The sequence below is a fragment of the Polyodon spathula genome, chromosome 11, assembly GCF_017654505.1.
Source record: "Polyodon spathula isolate WHYD16114869_AA chromosome 11, ASM1765450v1, whole genome shotgun sequence".
In the NCBI taxonomy this organism is placed as follows: domain Eukaryota; kingdom Metazoa; phylum Chordata; class Actinopteri; order Acipenseriformes; family Polyodontidae; genus Polyodon; species Polyodon spathula.
In genome coordinates, this window is record NC_054544.1 from 34,402,089 (window position 1) to 34,425,108 (window position 23,020).

Below are 23,020 nucleotides of genomic sequence, written 5' to 3' on the forward strand. Positions count from 1 at the left end.
TTCCTCCTGCAACAATGCTGTTTTTCTGTTCCCACATTACTGCACCCATTTCAGTTGTTGCAGAAGGGAGCGTGAACTGGATACACTGCAATGTTTAGAAGAAAAAAATCACTTGGCTAACACTCATGAGAGTTGAAAAAAAGCAGTTCCCTAGTTTCTTTACCTGTGATGTGTGAATGTTGAAAAAACAAATTGTTGCAATATAAACAACACAAGAAAGGCAAAGTCATCTGTTCCTTTTATACACTGCAGAGGGTTCTGTAACACTGTGTTTAAACTATGGTACAGTACCAGTATTCAGTATCTGTGGAAGCTTGTATTAGATTTGCATACTGTAGGTTTTCATATTGTTGCATCATACTACGCAGGTTTGTATTTATTTTAATGTATGTATGTATTTATTATTGTAGGTGTAGATATTGAATATTTTATATTAGAAAATTCTTTGTACCTCCATGTTGTTTTTAAAAAAAAAAGGGGGGGGGGGGGGGGTTTACAAAAGCTCCTTTTGTTACAAAGCACTCATGCTTCCAGTAATGCTGCGTTGATTCACACCAGGACTGAGTAAAAGTGGAAGTGATAATCTCAGCATTTTTTTTGTAATGAGGAGGTTCCTTCAATTAAAGAACTAAAGGCATTCTCTGCAGCATGCAAATCAAGGCAGCAGTCTGACAAATGGTGAACTCTGTCTGATAGACGCTGCTGTTATATCACAAGAAAAAACCTGTGTTATATAATACGAAAATTAAAACCTCCTGAGATGGATGTGGTCATTCTTGCCGTTCGACTGACCAGACCTTTTCAGCGCTTTGGTTTCTTGGTGGACGTGGAGTGCATTACTTATGGTAGAGTGTGAAATATGATTTGGAACACATTTGACATCTACGCCTCTTGAGCACGGGAGTAGTTTGTGAACGGCCGTTCGTTTTCATTGCCTGCTCTTCTACACTGGATAGATTGGTCAAGCAGAGGCCTCCACTTTTGGCTAGCTCTAGATTCTTGTTCTGTAAACTTGACTGCAGGGAAATCGCTGTATCGAGCAGCCTTTTCTGACAGGCACCAGAATGCATTCAGTAATTAGTACTTCCTGTAACCTCGCCTTGTTCAGTGAACTGGTCCTCTTCCTTGTTTTAGGTGGAATGTGTTGCACAGGATGGTGCGTCTAGCTGATAAAACTAGGAGGAGATTTGCATAAACGTCTAGGTTACTTGTCATTTTAGAATAGAAGAGCATCTCAAGCATTTGACTCCAAAGCACAATGAGAAGTTGCACTGCACAGATCTGGGTCTGCTCTGGGATGTTCAGACAGAGTCAATATTGTCTACTGCAAATTTATAGAGTGCCATTTACTTTGATTGAAGGGACAATCTGATGTGTAATTTTAAGAGTTGAGGCTTTTAGTTGGCCTACCCCCACAATGAATACTGAATTCCAAAAGTCTGTCCAGCCAGTCGGAGGGGTGCACCTGGAAAGGCACAATGTGTTTCCAGACTCACTAATCTGTAGCACCAGACCTGTAGCACTTGACCTGTAGCACCAGACCTGTGTCCATGCTTAGGTACAATCATATTGGTGCTACCTAGTTGCTTGTGGGCATGACACAAAGATGGCAAATTTTGACCTGTTTTTAATCTATAGTGTGCTGAGGGATTGATTGCTGCTGTTTTACGTACTTACTGTATGTTTAAACCATTGTATCCCAGATAAGTACTAATCTTAGATCCCCCTACCTTTAGCAGAGAGTTCAAGATTATCAGGGCCTTATACTTGTTATATATCTGCATGGTTCCTTTCATGCTTTCTTCTTCTGAAGAAATAGTGCAGCCCGGAAATCTTCTACCTTGCAGGTTTTTCAAACGCCTGTAATTCAACCATTGTTGTTGAAAATAACTTTTGCTCCAGTGAGTCATATTGGGGGTGGGGGTGGGGGGGGGGAGATCTTTAATATGCATGGGCGCTACTGTACCTTCGGAACTGCCCCCTCCCCCGAATGAATTTGCTGTGTCCGTTCTGCGTGCTGTCGGATTCTTTGTTGATTTCTGTATTCTTTTTCTTTGTTTCAGTGTTTGTTTCTATGCAGAACCTCCTGCTGTAAAATATTTCAACATCACTGAAAGAGAAGGAATAACACACTGTGTTAAAAACCTACCTTTCCTTTTCATAAATGTTGCAGTAGATTCTAGGGGTCATTTTCTTAAACACACGTCTTGAGTGAACCAACTGTAATTGTAATGGGGGTGCAGGCAGATGCAATTTATTTTTAGCCAGAATGTACCATTTACACAGGATTCAGGAGATTACTGTGTGGAGTAATTTGCACTGTAGTCTGAGTCTTGCCTTGCAGCCTGTGAATCACAGGATTACACCCACCTGGATTTCTGTTGTAAGTAGGCTTTCTCTCTGTTGCATTGCTGTTCTTGTTTAAGCATGTTCATGATTAGACTCCCCTTGCCCAGACTGAATAATGGCCTAGAAGACGTGTATCTATATATATATATATATATCATATATACTATAGATATATATATATATATATATATATATATATATATTATTATCTATATAGATATATATATATAATATCATATATATATATATCAGGGTATATTAGCCCACAAATCGGTGTATGGACTAACAATTGACTCCCCAAATTCCCCGTGTTTGTGAACAGAAACTTTATTGTGGAAGCATACAAGAAGAGTGTGTTTATGCTGGACACAGTGCAAATGAAACATGAGATTCACAATTAGGTTAGCTGTGCAAACCAGGCTGGTTTATTATATTGTATTAAAGATGTCCTCCTCATTGTTTTTTGAAAAATTCCTTCACGCATGGTGAACCTTTCCGTGGATTAAATCCAGGCTTCTACAGTGTTTGTATTTCCAATATTAAGCCTATAAACACTGTTAAAAATGAGTCTGTGCCCTTGACTTCCAACTAAAAGAGAAGCCAACTTTCGAATGAATACAGGATTCTGACATGAGTACATGAGTGAATGGTTTCGCATCTATGCAAGTCCCCGTCAAATGGACTTCATTGTTGTGGACCAGTAATTGGAGGGTGCCCGTGATGGAGCACTGCAAAGGGGTTGTGTTTGAGAGGTCAGATCTTTCAGTGGTATCTTCTTGATACTTGCTGCGCACACAGGTCTAGTTTAATTATGTGTCAACCTATTGCCTATTTGTGGTCATGGATGTTAATGTGGTGAAGAATTGTAGAAAAAAAGTTCAGTGCTGCCAAAAAAAGCTGTATTGCACTTGTGAGAACTCCTGAACCACAGTAGTTATCGCACCCTCTGTGGTTCCTACAGGTAATCCAACAAGAACTTTGACCGTATATGCAATGTCAGTGTCGCAGGATAAATGTTTACTGAATCATGAACCCCCAAAGTGGATGTCAGGTTGGAAATGGCACGCCAGAACACCTGAAGGATGGGTAGCAGATACACACTTATGCTTTTAATATGTCGTGCATCTATTTGAAGTCTGGAAAATAATTGTAAAATGAGTCCTTCTACTTAAATACAGTGTACTTTGTCCTTAAAAATGGCACACTTTTTGTACACTCACTGATTTTTACATGTATGGTATTCAACAAAGTTTACATGCGTCTAGACGGCCAGAAATTGACAGCACAGATAGTGAAACAAGTGGTGGTACATTACCCTACAGTATTATATTCAACTCTAAAGGAGACTGCTCCCTTTGGCAATACTGAAAGATCTTTTCTAGGGCAGTTTGAGTCAGCCATTTTAGTTTTTTGAAATAATAAAATAGTGTGTCAGGAATGTGATCATCAAGCCCATGCTAATTATGCTGTGATCTGGTTAAGATAAACTGCTCTCGCCTTATGGTTGCCTAGGTCAGGGTGAGATTGATTTCTGGTTGTACAACCAATAAGTCATCGTTTTAGGGGATTTTGATTTGCTTTTGATAGTTGTCAATCATTAAGTTCCTCATTGAAAAAATTATAAACTTGAAGTCTTCATTCTATCCGTCTCTCTGCCACAAAATTTTGAAAATGGTCATTGAATATTTTTTTTAATTGGTTAACTTTTTACAAAAAAACAATGTAAAAACATGTGAAAAAAAATGGATGTAATTACCTTCACAGGTAGTAGAGGGAGAAGAGCTCCGAATTAATTGTTTCTTTATTTTGCTAATAGCCGACAGTACGACAATCTATTGATACAGTTTTGTGTTTAGTTTCTAACAGGAATTGGTGACTTCTTTAGATATCGCAATTCTTTTTTGGTGCTGCTTGTTGTTTAAATATTTGACCCACTTCCCTTGAGTTGTCTGTATTTTGTGTATTTCTTTTTAGCATTCTTATATCATGGTGTCATCATCCTCCAGCATTGTCTGAGCTGCCCCCATACCAAACAAGCTGCAGCACATCTGTAGTTAAAGCGCCCATTGGGGATCCACCCTCCTGTTTGGAAGCCCTTCCTAAAATAAAGCTACAGAAGATGCTGTCAGCAGGGCTATTTTAATCTTGAACCGTAACGTTTGAAGTGGTGAAAATGTCTGGCAGGGGAACCGTATTCTGAAAATCCCAGCGCATCAACTGAACTCTTTTAACTCTGCATGATGTGTGTGTGTGTGTGTCTGACTGGAAAGATTAGCGGGTATTTTGACTAGACCGATACACAGGTGTTTTCTGCCACAATTACAGTACTGCAGGAAGGCGGGGGGAATCCAAAACAACTTTCCAGAAGAAAGCCCATGCATCTGCATTCCAGAACTGCCAGAGGGATGAAAAAATTAAATCTCTTCGATATGCCTTTGAGGAAAACCTAAATATATAAATCTTCCAAAGGGGCGTGGGACGGGCGGGGGGTTACTTGCTTTAGAATATGAACACTCTTCATATGTATTCCTTTTCAGTCAGCAGTAAATAAAGGCATTTTCTGTTGTTTTTAGGCATTGTAAGAATCTAGCCGAAAATAATCGATGTTTTACTACTGTATTGTTGCTGTAGTCTTCAGACCCTTGTGTGGTTTATTATAGAACAGGGAATAAAAATGTTAATAAAATAAAAACTCTTTGATTTGATCAACAGGAATCATTCCTAGACTGAGTGAGCAGTCTTAGCCAACAGACCATTCCATGTTAAAAACCTGCTTACCTGAGATCCTAATCCACACACAAGTACACTGGCATCTTTCCTACCAAAAGGATATAAACAGATGCGTAGGATCTAACATCACTTGGCATATATGTGCACAATAATTGAGCTGCGTTTAGTTAAAACTCAACATTGCTCTTCTCTTGCATGAAGCCTGTAATTTTAGAATTCCATGGTAAAGAATTCAAAGACTCTTATTATCCTAAAAGCAGTGAAAGGCACTCAAAGATTAGGGAAGTTTCTTGAAAAGTTTCACAGCTTGAAACCCTGCTGTATTAGTGACACTGACGTGGAGGCTGTACAGCTGCTTTAGTGCTGTCTAGAATACCGCAGAGCCACTCTACACAGACCACTAATATTAATATGCCAGCATGATGGATGTGATTTGGGCCTAAAAAAGGAAAGTTTAAAGATTCTGTTTTTTATACTGGTACAAATTCATTAAATTTAGTAGTAGTTTAATCTACAGAAAATGTTAAAGGCTACAGCTGTTCCCTCTGCAAAGAACGAAAATGAACACAATCAATGATTTTGAAATGGGCCTTAATAAGAACTAGCAAGCAAAATACCACATAAAAACCTGCCACTAAGATTGGATTTCTAGTCATAAACTGTCCATCAGACAGTAGGGTTTTCTGAATATTGTCTATAGCGTCTCTATAGTGTGTTTTGTTAACATTACCAATAGTAGTATTTACAGCCTTTATTTTTAATGTACTTAAAGTAGCAGTGTTCTGAATTGAGTTGCCATTGCAGTCTCTGCTTAGACCCTAGTGGAGGGTGGTGTATATCAGAAAATCCCCTTGCGGTCTAGCATGGCTGGCAGTTATTACTGGAGTTACTTAATGATCTATCAAACAGTCCTTCTGGTTGCTGGGTAGTGTAAGCTTTGGAGAGGAGAATCCAGGGGAAGCCCCTTTTTAGTAAAGCATTTTTCAGTATTAGACAAAGTATGTCACAGATACAGAGGTTAAAAAGTGTGGGCTGTAGTAAGCGCCATTGAACATTCACAGTTTTCTTTATTAATGTTTTTTATCCACGTCTTCTCAATTGATTAGGGGATTGCTCCTAAAATGAAATTCACTAGTACCTACAAATAAAATGACCTGAATTACCTGTTAAATTGCTGTGGGTTTCTGGGTAAAAAAAAAAATAAAGTCCCATTCAGTCCCGGTATTGTTGACACTGAGAAAACAGCAAAGTGGTTGAGAGGGACTTCAATTAAAAAGCAGAAATGTATGACAATATGATGTTTCGAAAGGAAAAGACCGTTTGAGTGGTGGCGGCAGGAAGATTGCTTCAGAGTGCACACGAAGATAATAATTGTTAGTTCCGTATGTAATATATATATATATATATATATACACACACACACACACACACACACACACACACACACACACAGTACTGTGCAAAAGTTTTACGCAGGTGTGAAAAAATGCTGTAAAATAAGAATGCTTTCAAAAATAGACATGTTAATAGATTATATTTATCAATTAAAACTAAATGCAAAGTGAGTGAACAGAAGAAAAATCTAAATCAAATCCATATTTGGTGTGACCACCCTTTGCCTTCAAAACAGCATCAATTCTTCTAGGTACGCTTGCACAAAGTCAGGGACTTTGTAGGCATATAGTCAGGTGTATGATTAAACAATTATACCAAACAGGTGCTAATGATCGTCAATTCAATATGTAGGTTGAAAGACAATCATTAACTGAAACAGAAACAGCTGTGTAGGAGGAATAAAACTGGGTGAGGAACAGCCAAGCTCAGCTAACAAGGTGAGGTTGCTGAAAACAGTTTACTGTCAAAAGTCATACACCATGGCAAGACTGAGCACAGCAACAAGACACAAGGTAGTTATACTGCATCAGCAAGGTCTCTCCCAGGCAGAAATTTCAAGGCAGACAGGGGTTTCCAGATGTGCTGTCCAAGCTCTTTTGAAGAAGCACAAAGAAATGGGCAACGTTGAGGACCGTAGACGCAGTGGTCGGCCAAGGAAACTTACTGCAGCAGATGAAAGACACATCATGCTTACTTCCCTTTGCAATCGGAAGATGTCCAGCAATGCCATCAGCTCAGAATTGGCAGAAAACAGTGGGACCCTGGTACACCCATCTACTGTCCGGAGAAGTCTGGTCAGAAGTGGCCTTCATGGAAGACTTGCGGCCAAAAAGCCATACCTCCGACGTGGAAACAAGGCCAAGCGACTCAACTATGCACGAAAACACAGGAACTGGGGTGCAGAACAATGGCAGCAGGTGCTCTGGACTGATGAGTCAAAATTTGAAATATTTGGCTGTAGCAGAAGGCAATTTGTTCGCCGAAGGGCTGGAGAGCGGTACACGAATGAGTGTCTGCAGGCAACAGTGAAGCATGGTGGAGGTTCCTTGCAAGTTTGGGGCTGCATTTCTGCAAATGGAGTTGGGGATTTGGTCAGAATTAATGGTCTCCTCAATGCTGAGAAGTACAGGCAGATACTTATCCATCATGCAATACCATCAGGGAGGCATCTGATTGGCCCCAAATTTATTCTGCAGCATGACAACGACCCCAAACATACAGTGAAAGTCATTAAGAACTATCTTCAGCGTAAAGAAGAACAAGGAGTCGTGGAAGTGATGGTATGGCCCCCACAGAGCCCTGATCTCAACATCATCGAGTCTGTCTGGGATTACATGAAGAGAGAGAAGCAACTGAGGCTGCCTAAATCCACAGAAGAACTGTGGTTAGTTCTCCAAGATGTTTGGGCCAACCTACCTGCCGAGTTCCTTCAAAAACTGTGCAAGTGTACCTAGAAGAATTGATGCTGTTTTGAAGGCAAAAGGTGGTCACACCAAATATTGATTTGATGTAGATTTTTCTTCTGTTCACTCACTTTGCATTTTCTTAATTGATAAATATAAACTATTAACAGGTCTGTTTTTGAAAGCATTCTTACTTTATAGCATTTTTTCACACCTGCCTAAAACTTTTGCACAGTACTGTGTGTGTGTGTGTGTGTATATATATATATATATATATATATATATATATATATATATATATATATATATATATATATATATATATATATATATATTTCTCTACACTGTAGTGGATAGAGGGAGTATGAGAGAAAAAATGACATCAATATTTGGTGGTGCTTTCATTTGTTTGGTGTGCAAGGTAATCAACCATGCAATCTTCAGGTGTGAAAAGTTATTGGGATAGTTAGGGTCAGCTGTTTGAATACTTTGGTTAACAGTCAGGCCTGATTTGGGCCAACCCTGCCCAATATAAATCTGCCTAACTTTGGCCCTTCCCATCAGAGTGAAGTTGTCAGCACACAGGTTCTAGAGGCACATCATGCCACGATCAAAAGAAATTTCCTGAAGACCTCCGGCAAAAGTTATTGATGCCTATCAGTCTGGAAAGGGTTACAAAGCCATTTCAAATGCTCTGGGGCTCCACCAAACCACAGTCAGAGCCATATTGTCCAAATGGAGAAAGTTTGGGACAGTAGTGAATCTTTCAAGGAGTGGACATCCTGCCAAAATCTCTCCAAGAGCAAGACGTAAAATCATCCAGGGAGTCACAAAGAACCATAGAACAACATCCAGGGATTTGCAGGTCTCGCTCGCCTCTGCTAAGGTCAGTGTTCATGACTTCACCATCAGAAAGACACTGGGCATAAATGGGATTCATGGCAGAGTAGCAAGGCAGAAACCACTCCTCACTAACAAGAACATGAATGCTCGTCTCAAGTTTGCCAAAAAGCACCTGGATGACCTTCAAGAGTTCTTGAACAATGTTCTATGGACAGATGAGTCGAAAGTGGGACTTTTTGGTCAACATGGGCCCCGTTATATCTGGCGAAAACCAAACACTGCATTCCACAGTAAGAACCTCATACCAATGGTCAAGCATGGTGGTGGTAGTGTACTGCATCAGGACAGTGAACGACTAGCTATCATTGAATGAACCATGAATTCTGCTCTGTATCAGAGAATTCTACACGAGAATGTCAGGCCATCTGTCCGTGAGCAGAAGCTGAAGCGCAGCTGGGTCATGCAGCAAGACAATGATCCAAAACACACAAGCAAGTCTACATCAGAATGGTTGTAGAACAAGAAATTTTAAGTTTTGGAATGGCCTAGTCAAAGTCCAGACCTAAACCCTATTGAGATGTTGTGGCAGGACCTGAAACAATCAGTTCATGCTCGAAAACCCCCAACCGTCACCGAGCTGAAGCAGTTCTGCATGAAGGAGTTGACCAGAATTCCTCCATGGCGCTGTGAGAGATGTCAATAATTACAGGAAACGTTTGGTTGCAGTTATTGCTGCTAAAGGTGGCGTAACCAGTTATTAAGTGGGCGACTACTTTTTCACACTGGGGCATTGGGTGTTGCATAACTTTATTTAATAAATAAATTAATCGTGTTATCTGTTCACACAGGGTCTCATCTAATATTAGATTTTGGTTGAAGATCTGATAACATTCAAATATGCAAAAATGCAGAAAATCAGACGGTGCAAATACTTTTTCACGGCACTGTGTGTGTGTGTGTGTGTGTATATAAATAGGGAAAAATCACTTGGCCAAACTATTATCAGTTAAATCATTATGGAAGAATATTACAGGCTACTTTTTGGGGAGAATAAAAAAAAAAAAAAAAAAAAAAAAGGTGCTGTTTATTATGGGAGGGAACGTTACCTATAATCCAAGAAGGAACAAATATCCAGTATTCCTGCAAAGGCTTTATATATGAGAATGTCGCTTCCTTTTGAACAAATGAGCCTTGAACTGCATGTAGGTTGCGTTTATCCCATGACCTTCCATTGCTTCAGTTTCAGCATCTGTGTCTGTGTGGCTTGTGCTGGCATTTATAAAGAAAGCAAAAGATAGATGGCTGCTTTAAGGAAATTCCAGAGGAGGATGAGGAAGTTTAATTTCACACAGATTGAGTCAGGGCCACATGGAGCAGTGTTGACCTGCAGGGGGTTGCTATTGTCCTGAGACCAGTGAGTAAGTGACCTTCATATTGAAACCATTTTCTTTAATTCCCACTGTACTGTCTCACTGTGGTATGGGACTTTCATTCTCTGCTTTATAACTATTCTATGCTGTGAGCCGGAGAGACCCTTTTTTTTTTTCCCAAAATGGCCAGTTTTTACACATTTTTCTTTGGATAAACCTCAGAATACAGATTCATGAACTACACTAAACACTAGTTGCCATGTGGTAATGTATAGAGATCTGTGATTGTGTGGTTGTTTTCCTTATCATATCTCTGTTGTACGAGTATGTAATAGACAGTTGAAAAAGATTTCAATGAGATTACACTCCTAGGAGAGTTATTTCTCACTCACTCCCATCTCCTACCATCTAATATCCTGAATATTCGGTTACTGAGAGGTTGTGGTTTCTTGAGTAATCCAGATTGCATGTGAATTAAAAAAAATATAAAATACTGGACTTGTGATCTTGTGATGCTAGCCATCGAATTCCCTAGTTATGTCAGTTTCCATAGCAGCCATAAGTGCTAAACCTGTATTGTTTGGGGTGGGGGATGGTGCTGACTGCTATTTAACTGCTATTGTAATTAATGAAGGCTGCCAGCCGGTTTTGCTAAAAACAAAAGTCCATTAATATGATAAATGCCTTGTTTCTATTTTGAATACAGGTATTTGGTGTATTGGGCTAACTCTGGTTGGTGTAGAAAAAATTAACATTTCATGCCATTTGGGATAGTGTTTTCAACAGTAAGTGAGCGTCGTCAAAAACTCTCTTATCAGTGCTTCCTACCAGCTCGGGTCTGATACAGTTTTAGTACAGGCATGGAAGCTAATCTTTTTAGTGTGTAGAAATGACGAGAACAATTCAAGTGCTTTGACTTTGTATTGCATGTGTAAAAGGAAATTGCCCACTGCAACGGTGAGATAAGATCCGTTTTTACATTGTTCTGGCACGCTGATAGGTTGTCAAGGAAACCACTGACTTGTGTTTTTTTTTTTTTCTTTTTTCTTTTTCAGTGTGTCTTAAGGAGCACACATTTCTTCTTTGCTGTCTTGTGGACCTGCTTTCAAATGGAAATGCATTAAATTCAATTGTGTGAAAGATTCTTGACAAGGTCATGGACTGGGTTTGTTGCTGATATCCAGTTAATGCACAGATCACGGTTAGATGAAGATAAGGTACAGTCTTCAGGGCTTTTTTACTCTGTAGAGGCTCCCTTCAGTTTACTAAAACAAACAAATAAATAAATAAACTTTAAATGCTGACTTGATAGGTTTTTTTTTCTGCATTAATAAGTGAAAATGTGTTTTTTGTTTTGTAATTTACGTTGGTTCATACGTTTACATTAACAATTTTAAATGTGATTACTGGCATTTTGGCTCTTTTCCCTTCCACTACACTTTAAAGTAAGCATTACTGCTGCTAGTATTACTTACTACTACTAATAATTAGGGCATCTGAGTTTCGGGTTTTACCTGATTTCTCCCCCCGAAATGCTTTTTTCTGCATTCGGGTTTAACCCGAAAACTCCCTGAGTAGGCACATATTGTATATGATTAAATGCATGTGCAGTTGTCTGATTCAAATGCAACAGAGCAGAACTGGCTCCGATGACGGTAAGCTGATTTACCTATTAGAAAAATGTGGCTTCTTAGCGTTATATATATATATATATATATATATATATATATATATATATATATATATATATATATATATATATATATATAATCAACATTACAGTAATATGCTTTAAGGTTTTTGCTTTTTTTGAACACTTTTCTTCCCAGTTATTTGTTTTATGAGTGTGTCTTTAGCCAAGAGCATTTAGAAACAGTTGATCATTTCTCTTTGTAAAACAGCATGGAGTTGTTTAGTTTTCCCCTATGTTCTGTGTGCAATTAGATTTGCAACTCTGCTACAAAATCAAACTTGAATGGAGAAATGCCTTCATGTACAGTATGTGTCTGTGTGAGAGAGATAGATGTCATCAAAAGTTTGCATACCCCAATGTGTGGAAATACACATACGTTAGGGATTTAAACTGTTGACGACAACTTTGTTGTCAGACACTTTGTGCTTAAGCATTTGTTTATTTCTTTCTAAATAAAACCTGATTTCTGCCAGAATATTTTTATTTATTTATTCTTTTTTGGTTCTATATGTAAAAAAAAAAAAAAAAAAAAAAATCCACCCAATTTTTTCATTAAATAATTCTACCTGATTTTTTTCACCTAAAAATTCACCCAAAAGTCGGACGCCCTACTAATTAAAACATAGACATACCTTGATTAAACAAAGGCTTATCTTTTTACATGTTAATATAGGTAATGAAGCTTTTTCCTATTACAACTGGATGGGTGTGAAGTTTATTTAGGATGTGGTTTTTAGCAGCCGACAGCATTTGGCATTCAATATCTGCATTTGTTTCAAAGTGACATGCTTAAATGTCATCGGAAGAGGTTTCTGGGACAGTTTAAAATTGTCCCCCTTCACGTCGGTTCCCATGGATTGCTGCAGGCAGATGGTAAAACATTTAGACATTGCTTGACAGGTGTCCAACTTCTCAGTACAGGTGCAGCCTGTGTGGTTAGCAATGCACAGTGATGTTGGTTTTCTTGATGGTTATCTTGCTACATATTGTAGTAGTTGCAATGTAAATTATCAAGCCAAGCTCTTAACAGCACAAATGAACTAGTTTAGTTTCTGCCTCTGCCATGTTTGACTACAAATACATTAGAAGACTGCTTTGAAAGGAAATTGTGCGTTTGAAATAAAGAAGTCTGTGTTTTAAGTTCATGGGGAAAATCTATTAATTTTGAAAAAGGATGGTTTTACTACAGTAGTCTGTTTTTTCCTTCCTTTGGGGTATTACGTTTTTAAAAGCTACAGCGTACTGTCTCTTGCAGAGCCAAAAATAGGCAACAAAAAGTTAGTTGCAAATGTGCTGTAATATACAGTCTCTGATAGTGGGATAAAGACTGATGGAACAAACCACTATGGAATATGTTGTTCTACCATCATTTTATGATCTTTTAAAAAAAGACAACTCATATGGGAGTAAGTTAATGATTTTTAGTTTTAGAGGAGTGTTATTCTGTTTTAGTGGCCAGTGTTGCTTTTTTATATTCTTCAGCAGTGCATCCTGCTCCTGTATGCACTGTGCGTTCCCAGAAAGCAGGCAGATGACATTGCCAAGAATCCCGAAGGTCGTTTTAGCTGTAGGAACACAGACTCCTTCCTTCTGATATTCCAATGATTCCTATTAGATCTGGAGTGGAATGACTCTTCAGTTGATAACCCCTGCCTTAGATTTGATTTTTAGATTAGTGCTTGGATGAACACAGGATTTTCATGTTCAAGTATTAGCTCATAATTTATATTGATTAGGGTATTTGTTTGATTTCAAAAAGTAATAAAATCCATTATAATGCTCTGAACGCAGCCAGAAATACCAGAGCAGGGGGCCTGGCTGTGGCCCCTGTGTGTGCACCTTTATTTTACAGCAAGACCTTACAATACACATTAAAATAGAAAAGTATCCCAGGAGTATAGAATACATTGTGTAGGACTTACTTTACCCCAGTGAGTTAACTACAAGGCAAAGGGTGCCAAATAGCAGTTCAAGTTAAATGTTGATTTTATTTGTTGTTGAAATAAATAGTAAAGCTGACAACACATTTTATTTATTTTTTCTTTCCATGCCATTGCCGCTAGACTGCTAGACCAAGGTTGTGCTGTTTTCATTATAAAAGATATTGAGAAGAGTAATAACAATCTGTAATTACCAACAATCGCACAAATGCACTTCTCTGTCCTTGGATCTGATCATGCACCTGAATTTAAGGTTCATGTGCATTCCGTATTGCACCTTGCACACAGAGTCCGTAATTGTTGTACAACGGTGATGCGTTAATTTTGGAATTGAAAGATTCGATTTGATCCGATTTGATGTTCGTTAAAAATGACACTGACCAATGAAAAACGACTGGGAAGACACGTGGATTCTTGCAGTTTCCTCAACAATATAAGAGAGAAAGAAGCGTGACTGGGCAAGAGTGGTCAGGGCTTAAGAGTCAGAAGAGAGGGGCAGTACATGGAAGTGATGGAATTTCTGGCTCCATACACTGAGTAGTAGAAGGTCATTGTTGTGAAGTATTTTCAGTAGCTCATTGCTAGCTTCCCAACTTTGATATAAAATATATATATAATATAATTACAGGAGTGAGTGTTTGAAAAACTAAATATTCGTCATATGGTTTCTGACACTATGACAACAGTTGCTTAATATCATACGTTTTTATTAATTTATTTTTATTCTGTATTGCATGACAACATTATTATAGATCTAGTAGAAATGTTACAATTAGCAAACGTTTTAACTTCCATCAGTGTTTTTCTGATCATTTAAGTTTATACTTAACATGTTTTTGTGTTCAGAGTTACGTACAACAGAATTGTATTTTTTTTTTTAAATTAAAATACTTATTTACTATAAAGCCTCCACTGAATATCAGTGCTCTGAAGTATGATATTAACGCATCCTAGTGTGGAATGGACTGTCGCATGACTCTTTCGGATGACGGATGATCAATTGCCTTTAGTCTTTAACTAGACTGACCAACGGGAGAAAGTTGAGGACCCCACCATAGACACTTTTGGCATATCTTTCTCATCTGTGTCTTGGTTTCCTGAGACTAAAAACAGTCCTTTTTTTGTCTTGCATATTTTTATTAATGTTCAAAAATCCCTGTTCTATTTTCAGTACCAATAATGTTGTTGCAGCTGTTGGCATATTTCATGTCCTTGCTGCAGTAATCTTGTGTGTGTTGCTGTATGTTTTGGAAAGAGAAATCAAATTTAGGTTGACGTGTTATTTAGCTGTTTTCTGGGACTTGAATCTTAGAGGTCAGGAATAAAGACCAACTACTTGTACAGTTGTGTGCAATTAAACTTCTGTGTTCTACTCTTCAGTTTAAGTCTTAATTTATGTGAGCAAATAAAAAAAAAAAAAAACCTGTAGATTTTTTTGTTTGTTTTTTTAAACCCTAATAAAGTATTACTTCAAAAATGTAATGTCTTGCTGGAGGATTGGAAGCGAAGCATGCAAATAAAGGGTGGAAGGTCAGTAGTTTTTAACTGTTGGAGCAGTACTGCAGCTTTCTACAGTCATTATTGGTAAATACAAATCCTTCAACTATTTCCTTCCATGCGCAATGTGGAAAAACTTGCAGTACATTGTGACATTTTTGGCCTGTGCGAAATTGTGAAGTGCTGACTTATTGGTGTGGGTGTGGATAAATGATAGAATTTCCATTATCTCTTTACTGCTGGACAGGATTCAGTAGAACCAGGCTTGCTGCATCTTGTTTATATGCAAACGTCTCTCGGTGGTTAAAGGCATTAACAAGGAATACAATTGCAAACGTTTGTTATTCTGTTTCTATTAAAGTGATAAGCAGATGCTCATGTGTGAGAAGAGTTACACACTTTGTCATTCATAGGTAAGGAAGGCAAGCAGTGAACTGTGATCAGAATCTCTGTGGCTTGCCTTCACATAATCACTAGCAGTTTCTAAAGCATTCACACCAGCTGATTTTTCTCTTCCAAAAATGCTGATGGATAAAACACTACTGATGTAGAATTGACTCGCTTTGTAAATCACTGAGCTGCACAAACATTTGTTCTTAATAAACTCCCACTGTTTGTGGATAGCAGAAAGGGATTGTGACTGGGCTAAAACATGTTTATCAAATTACTCTGTTAACTAAATTGCACCACTGGCCAAGGTCATTCAGCTTTACAGCTGGGTCTGCTGTATTCTTCCAAGGTGTATAAGCATTCCAGAGTGCTGAAAATAAGTGCTGAGCTCACTTTTAGTAGATCTGTATTCCTAACCATAATTGCATATGTTATTTACTGTCAACCAATTTGCAGCTGTACATTATTAAAGAATGTCAAAGCAAATGGAACTTGGTAACTGTGGGTTTAGGGTTTCCTTTGACCACAGAATTAGGTTGGATAGCTTTTGTTGAGTTTATGATCTCCAGGGATAATTCACTGTACGAGTCTCATCGTTGTCATAAAAACTGTTTTACAGTTTGACACATTCCTCATCGATATGCATTTTAATTAGCAAAATACATGAAGCCAACTGTATGACTCCCCCTTTCAGAAATCTGATGCAGTTTCTCTGTTGTACGTGGTATGTGCCCATGGACTCTACTGTTGCTCCAGTTTAGCAATAACTTTGTATAAGCAATAACAGTACATATTTAAATATTTGCCACAAAGTGAGCCACATTTCACAATTTAGAATAGTCTGCATAATGTCCTAGACAGCATTATGTATTGACTTCTATTTATATATCTCTGCAAAACCTCAGGAAACATCCCATTCTTAAATAAAACAAATACAGAATGCAGACACAGTTTTCATGCAAAATTTACCAAGGACTTAACAAGATTTTTTTTTTTTTTTCTAGCAAGTAAGGGTAAAAACGTGCACTAGTCCTGCACCCACTCCTGGTTTCAGAATTCCCCTGAATAAGTGGACAGTGTTCCCTTGCTATAAGGCTCTCGGTTGTAACACGCCTTGGATATAATGCTCCTACAGCAGGTCCCCCAATTCCCTATACTAGTGATTCATGTAATATTTCTATAGTAAATACAGTACCGGTGTTCAAACTGTAAACAACTTCTCATTCTAACTCTCCCTTTTGATACAGCATCTGAACTGAAGAAAAAGTGCCTGCGCAGTTTATAACACAGACATCCTATTCAGCATTTGTATTATAACTAAATAAACATTAGGCCTATTTACATGGTTATCTTTCTTCCTGTATTTGCTTTTTTTGTGCGAGAGGAGCTGCAGATTACTGTGGGAGATGAGACGCTTCAGCCCAGCTCCAGCAGCCGAACCTGGGGCGAGCCCATTCTGTTCCCCTCTCCCGACCAGCTCTCCTTCTCGCACTTGGTTTGCTTGTCTGTCGTTTCGAACTGAACTCCCAATTGCCATTTAGCCAGGCTATTTATAGTTTAAAAACTGCTAATTAAAATGATCCATGAGTGGGAATGTTATCTTCTTTTTTTTTTTTTTTTGTAAAAAATACAGCATTCATTACATGGTGTATTTTTGCTTCACTACACATTATAGAGAGGGAGTTATTTTATTTTGTAGTTTAGTTAGATGTGTGTTGTGTTCTGCGGCGCCCCCTTCCCTGTTTATAACGCTCTTCTGTTATAATGCACATATTGCATTATAGCGAGGGAGCGCTGTATTTAACTTATCAAGAGTCTGAGCAATAAGTCAACCAACTTCTACCAGTTCAGTGCAGTTCAATTCAGGTTTTGAAAACAGCATTGACCAAAACATTTGTATGCTTTACTTGGTTTCCAGTGTGTTTTACTGCCCTGTCTAATTGACCACAGTCAAGAAAGAGATTATCAAATATAAGGTGAGGGAACTTGGTCACAGGAATCTATTTCATAACAGATGCAGAAAGTCCCCAAATTAGGCAAATTTTAAATGTTCTCTTTTTCAATTTGTTGAATTGTGACAAATTTAAAACCAACCATGAAACAGCAAAACATGGATATTCCCCGTACCTTCTATAAATACACAAATTATGGAAATAGCTGTTGTGGTTTTTTTTTTTTTTTTTTTCCCCACTGTAGTTGTGGTTTAAGAGAAATTTGTGTTCACAAAATCTGTCAATATTTTAAATAAGTCTTTTAACGATAGCATTTATTCTAAAAGGCAGTATTTTACTAAATCATGTAGTCAGGCCATGTAAAGCTCGGCTGGCAGTTCAGTATATTAAGTGTCTAAGAATTGTACAGGCACAGTATTGCTGACAGTGTAGTAAACCTCTTAAGCTACATGTGTGCTGCAAGTCGTGTTATATATTTGTCTTAATCAAACTGATTGCGTACCTTTTTTAAAAAAACAAAGCAAGAGGACACTTAAAATGTGTTCTGATTTCAACCTATTTGTGCAGCCTTCTTAGACTCTTGTCTGTTCGTCTGACTTTAAGAACGCTAGTGATTTTAATATCTATATCTCTTTTCTTTTTAGGTCAGCATTGAGCAATACACCGTTTTGAAGTGGACAGCTTTGATGTGGCACAGGTGAGATTAGAACATAAACCTAATCCTGTCAGATGTGTTTGTGCTCTCATAATGTTTGTGATCTACAGTATGCACCCACCCCACCATTTTGATTGGATTGTCTATGCACATCAGTCACAGTTCAGAGCAATACAAACAGACCATAGTATACATCCATAAAATGATGTACAGCACATTTCCCATTAACTGCTTCTTGATGTCTGTGTTAGCCAGTGAAGTACCCTGAGGGGGTGTTCATCCAGCTTCCTCTGTTCACCTCTGGAATGTAATTGTTATCCTGTGACTCCTACAGTGCTGGAGACCTGATGTCCTTTCAAGGCAGTGATTTTGTTTTGCAGAAAGTCTGCATATCATCGAATGCAGATATCAATCTCTCTTTTTATATTCACTTTAAATGGGCGACAGACTTCGAGACAGACGTTTTGTTGTGTAAGTGACAGAAACTTAGATTGAGATGGTGTAGTATCTACTCACTGTCTTTTAAAACCACTGCTCCGCTGACAGTTTTTAAGTGTTTCGTTTGCTTGTGCTGTCCCTGCTTGGCTTCGTGCCACAACATGGTCAGAAGATTAGAGGACGAGTCACTGGAGGCCTGTTATCCGGGTTGTCCATTCATTATGAGCATTTTGGGTTTGCAGGCTAGAAACGTTCATAACTGTCAGGGTTTTGTTTTTAAAGCGGACAAAGGTACTTTCTTAAATGTTATTTCACGTGAAATGTAACAGCACTGTGTTCTTGAAAGAGTGAAATTCAAATGATTACTGGTACTTATTTGTATTCTGATTAAGGTACAGTATATGTTAACATGTTTGGTTTGCAAAGTGGTGTATTTACTGTACTGTCAGGGTGTGGGTTAATTCTCATGAAATTCAAGTAACAAGACTACCTGCATATCCACATTAAGTCTGGTTACTTGATGTTGTACTGTATCCTTTGTTTGCTGTATTGTCACCTTAGGAAGGCAGCCAAGTTATTAAATCCAAATAAATGACTGCAGTCTGGAAATGCCATGCTAGCCAAAACAGGCATGCAGAACTGACCGTCTTTCAATATAATTTAAATTTGAGTACCAGCTCTGCCAATTAAGAATTGCATGCATTCATTTCAAAGTTAAATCAACTTAAGCCAGAATGTCTGGGAAGCTTTTTGTTTCTGTTAGGATTTTTTTTTTCTTCCTCTTTTCTTTTCCTTAATGGCTCTAAAATCAACACTGTCACAAAGTCACAAAACTTGGTAGGGTTGTAGAGACCTTTTGGGAAGTTGTATCAGAGCGAAAGTGAATGTCATAGGTCACGTGGTCACATAGGTCACATGTCACAGCGAGAGTGCACTGTCATAGTTACTATAGAACACTTATTAACCATATATGCTCTATCAAAAAATGTCTGCCTGTGACCTCAGACCTCTCCTAAAGGTCAAATGCAAAACTTGCTAACTCTTTAGAGAGTGCAGATAAGGTCATGGTTATTATAGAACACATATAGAAACCTACACATTTCATAGAATTGTAGAGGTCTATGGGAAGTAATGTACACAAGTGAATGAAGCTGATTGGTCACCTGAATGGTGGCCATATTGACATTTTACTCAAATTACTCATATGTTCCATAACATCAACCACTCACAAGAAGAGGTATAAGTTAAAACCTGGGCTGCAGAATTCTGTAGATCCTGAAGCCTATTTAGTACTTTTAACAGTAACCCCAGTCAAAAGGGCATTGCAGTAGTCTAATCTTGAGGGGATAAATGCATGAATTAATTTCTCAGCAGAAGATGAGGACAAAAATCATTGTAACTGGGCAATGTTACGCAGATGAAAGAATGACACTTTAGTTATATTTCTAACATTAGCTTCAAACGGTAAGGTGGAATCGAAAATGGCATCTAAGTTTTGTACTTGAGGTAAAGCTGTAATGTCAGTGCCTTCCACAGCCAAACTAAAATCAGTGACCTTGAGCAGCAATTGTTGGGAGCCAATTAGCAGAACATTAGTCTTGTCACAATTTAACTTCATGAAATTAAGCTGCATCCAGTGCTTGATATCAGACAGACAATGAGTATAGGAGTGTTAGCCACATCAGTGTTGGGTTTAGTGTGTAGGTAGATCTGGGTGTCATCGGCATAAAAATGAAAGCTGAGACCATGATGTCGAATAATCTGGCCAAGTGGAAGCATGTGTAATAATGGTCCCAGATCAGAGCCCTGAGGGACTTCTGTAACTGGGGAAATATCAGATTTATAGTTGCCTCAGATAACAAATGGCTTCCTATTAGACAGACAGATATGACCTGGACCAACAAAGAGATGTGCCAGTGATAACACCTTGGAAGCCATAAAGTTGTTTGCAACTTCAAGTCCTGTTTTTAAATAGATAGTTAATGTTGTAATCTGTATTTGTATGTGGTCGCTCTTAAACAAGAATGTAATGAAACAGCAAGTGTCCAGATCTTAAGCAGCCGTGCATAATCCACAGACTCTGGGGGAGTCCTTTACCGTCAAGAGCATGACCTTCTGCTGACCAGGAGTGGACCTTTGCATGGGTGAAACCCCAGACAATGCTAGTTTGATTGCAGTATTTTGGTTTGTTGCTGATGGTACAAACTGCCCACTTGTGTTCTTTCCTTTCAGTTCAAAGAGAGAATGTCCACATAAGTAGAGGACAAAAAATAAATAAAATACTGTGAATATTTATGGTGAAATGTTTTGGTTTCACAGTGCAGCCTGACTGCAACCTCCAAGGAATCTGAAGCAATCTGAGGAAGATATAAATATCTAGTGGTCAGATGTGTCCATCCAGGCTATGCTTTCAGCTGATAACACTATGTAACACAATTTTTGTTCCTGGGTAGTAAGTGTTATTTCCTAATTGCTTATGCCTCAAAAGTATAGAAAATGGCTATTATTCCCTACAAACTTTGCTTTTGTGACCAAGACAGTGATATTTCAAAATATCAGTATAATCGTAAATCTCGAAAAGCTACTCGCTTCTAAATCTTTTGTAGTCATTTTTGTATTACTTTAGTAAAATACATGTTAATTTGGATTCATATGTTGTTTTTTCTGACTTTATGTGAACGAAAAGACACACATTTGCCCGTTTTCCCATTGGAAATAGTGATATTTTGAAATTTTTTTGTGGGGAATAATAGCCATTTTCTATACTTTTGAGGCATAAGCAATTAGGAAATAACAAATACATACCCAGGAACAAAAAAAAAATAATAAAATTTGTTACACGGTGTAATCGTTCTGTTTAGTGGCAGAGGAATGCTGAAATGATTTCTGTGTTCTTGGTAAAAAATCCAAACAAGCTGCATTCAACGTTGAAGGGTTTCAAGGCTGTGCCAGTCACGCTGTGATACACAACCAGCCCAGAGATCCAGCTTATGTCTTGATCCAAATTGTTTATGGCAGCTAGGTCAGATGATGATGGCATAGACCCTTTGGGATAAAAAGTGCAGGAAATGTCACAGCTAATCTGCTTGTAGCTATATAGCAGGCAACTAAGGAAGGTACAGATTCCACCAGCCAAAGTTTGGGGGGAGCGTGACTGAACAGGATGGGATCCACAAAATATAATCAAAAAGAGAAGACAGTCAAGCATTTCATCTGTTTTTAAACATGTACTGTGGATGTTATTTTTCCCCAAAATGCCCCTTTGTTTTCTGAAAAGGATCATTCAGTGTTTTTGGATTTCTGTATGCTGAAGTGTGCAGTGAATACATTTCACAGTGCTCCATTGTGAAGATGAATGTGTTCAATGGTAAAATTCTCCTGGGACGGCCATGTCAATTTTGCATGCGATTGTTTTGATAAATATTGGTACTTCCTGTCGTAATCTCAGTGGCATAACAAGGTAGAATGTGAGCGTGTGTGCAAATGTGTGACTCATGTTTACAGCATTTCATTAAAATGTGTTATTAATACTTTAACCCTGTACTTCCAAATTGTGTATGCAGCCTAAAGTGTGTGGCACTGTATACTGTGTATAAAACTAACATTCCAATCACAACCTCTGTGGTACCTCGATCTGAAAGGTACAACCTCGCAAACAACTGTTTAGTAGTTTAGTCCTTAATTGATATCTGTACATGAACTGGTGACAAATGCGATGTTTGAAGCTATCTAAAATGTTTGTATTTTGTTTTTATATTTGTACAAACCTAGTATACGATTAATAAAATATGCTACTGGGGAAGCATTGGGGAATGTTGTCTTTATTCAGACTAGTACATTTCAGCCAGCAGCATTGAAAACCAGCTTATTTCCCATCAGTGTAAATCTACCCACCCTGGGAGATTATGCTGCAAGATACAATTCACTATTACCAATAAAACTCGAGGTTCTGCATGCACAATCTGCAACCTTTTTCCTCTTCAGTTTTTGGTCTTTCCCACAGCGCTCTGTGTTGCGTTGCCATTTTGATACTAAGTAAAACCAGCAAGTGAAGTTTATTATCTGTGTCAACCTGGATGGAAAAATTTGAACTAAAGAGAGAGTGGCCTGGGTGATGCTTCACAAACGCTTCTGTCAAAACAAGTGTCAGATTTTGTTACAAGACTTTCCGTTTCAAATGAAAGCAATCAAGCCACTTGTGGATTAGCGACACTAGTGTTTCATCACCACTGGTTGGATATCTCAAATATGGTTAAGTGATGGTCCCTTTTGAGAACTGCAATCACAGCTGCAATGTGTTGAAACTGAATGAAGAAATTCAGTAGAACAGTTGGGTTTCTTGAATTTACACCAGGTATTTCATAA

General features: G+C 38.2%; 1 protein-coding gene across 2 annotated transcripts in view; it reads left to right on the forward strand.

Annotated features, from left to right (window-relative positions):
• Positions 1 to 23,020, forward strand: part of LOC121323219 (cytoplasmic protein NCK1-like) — a 55,089-nt gene that overhangs the window by 6,932 nt on the left and 25,137 nt on the right. The window contains exons 2-3 of one of the 2 annotated variants that reach the window (XM_041264136.1): positions 11,146 to 11,307; positions 18,207 to 18,259. The gene's annotated coding sequence lies outside the window, so the exon portion shown is untranslated. The remainder of the gene's footprint in view (positions 1 to 11,145; positions 11,308 to 18,206; positions 18,260 to 23,020) is intronic. The other variant, XM_041264135.1, reaches the window with a different exon arrangement.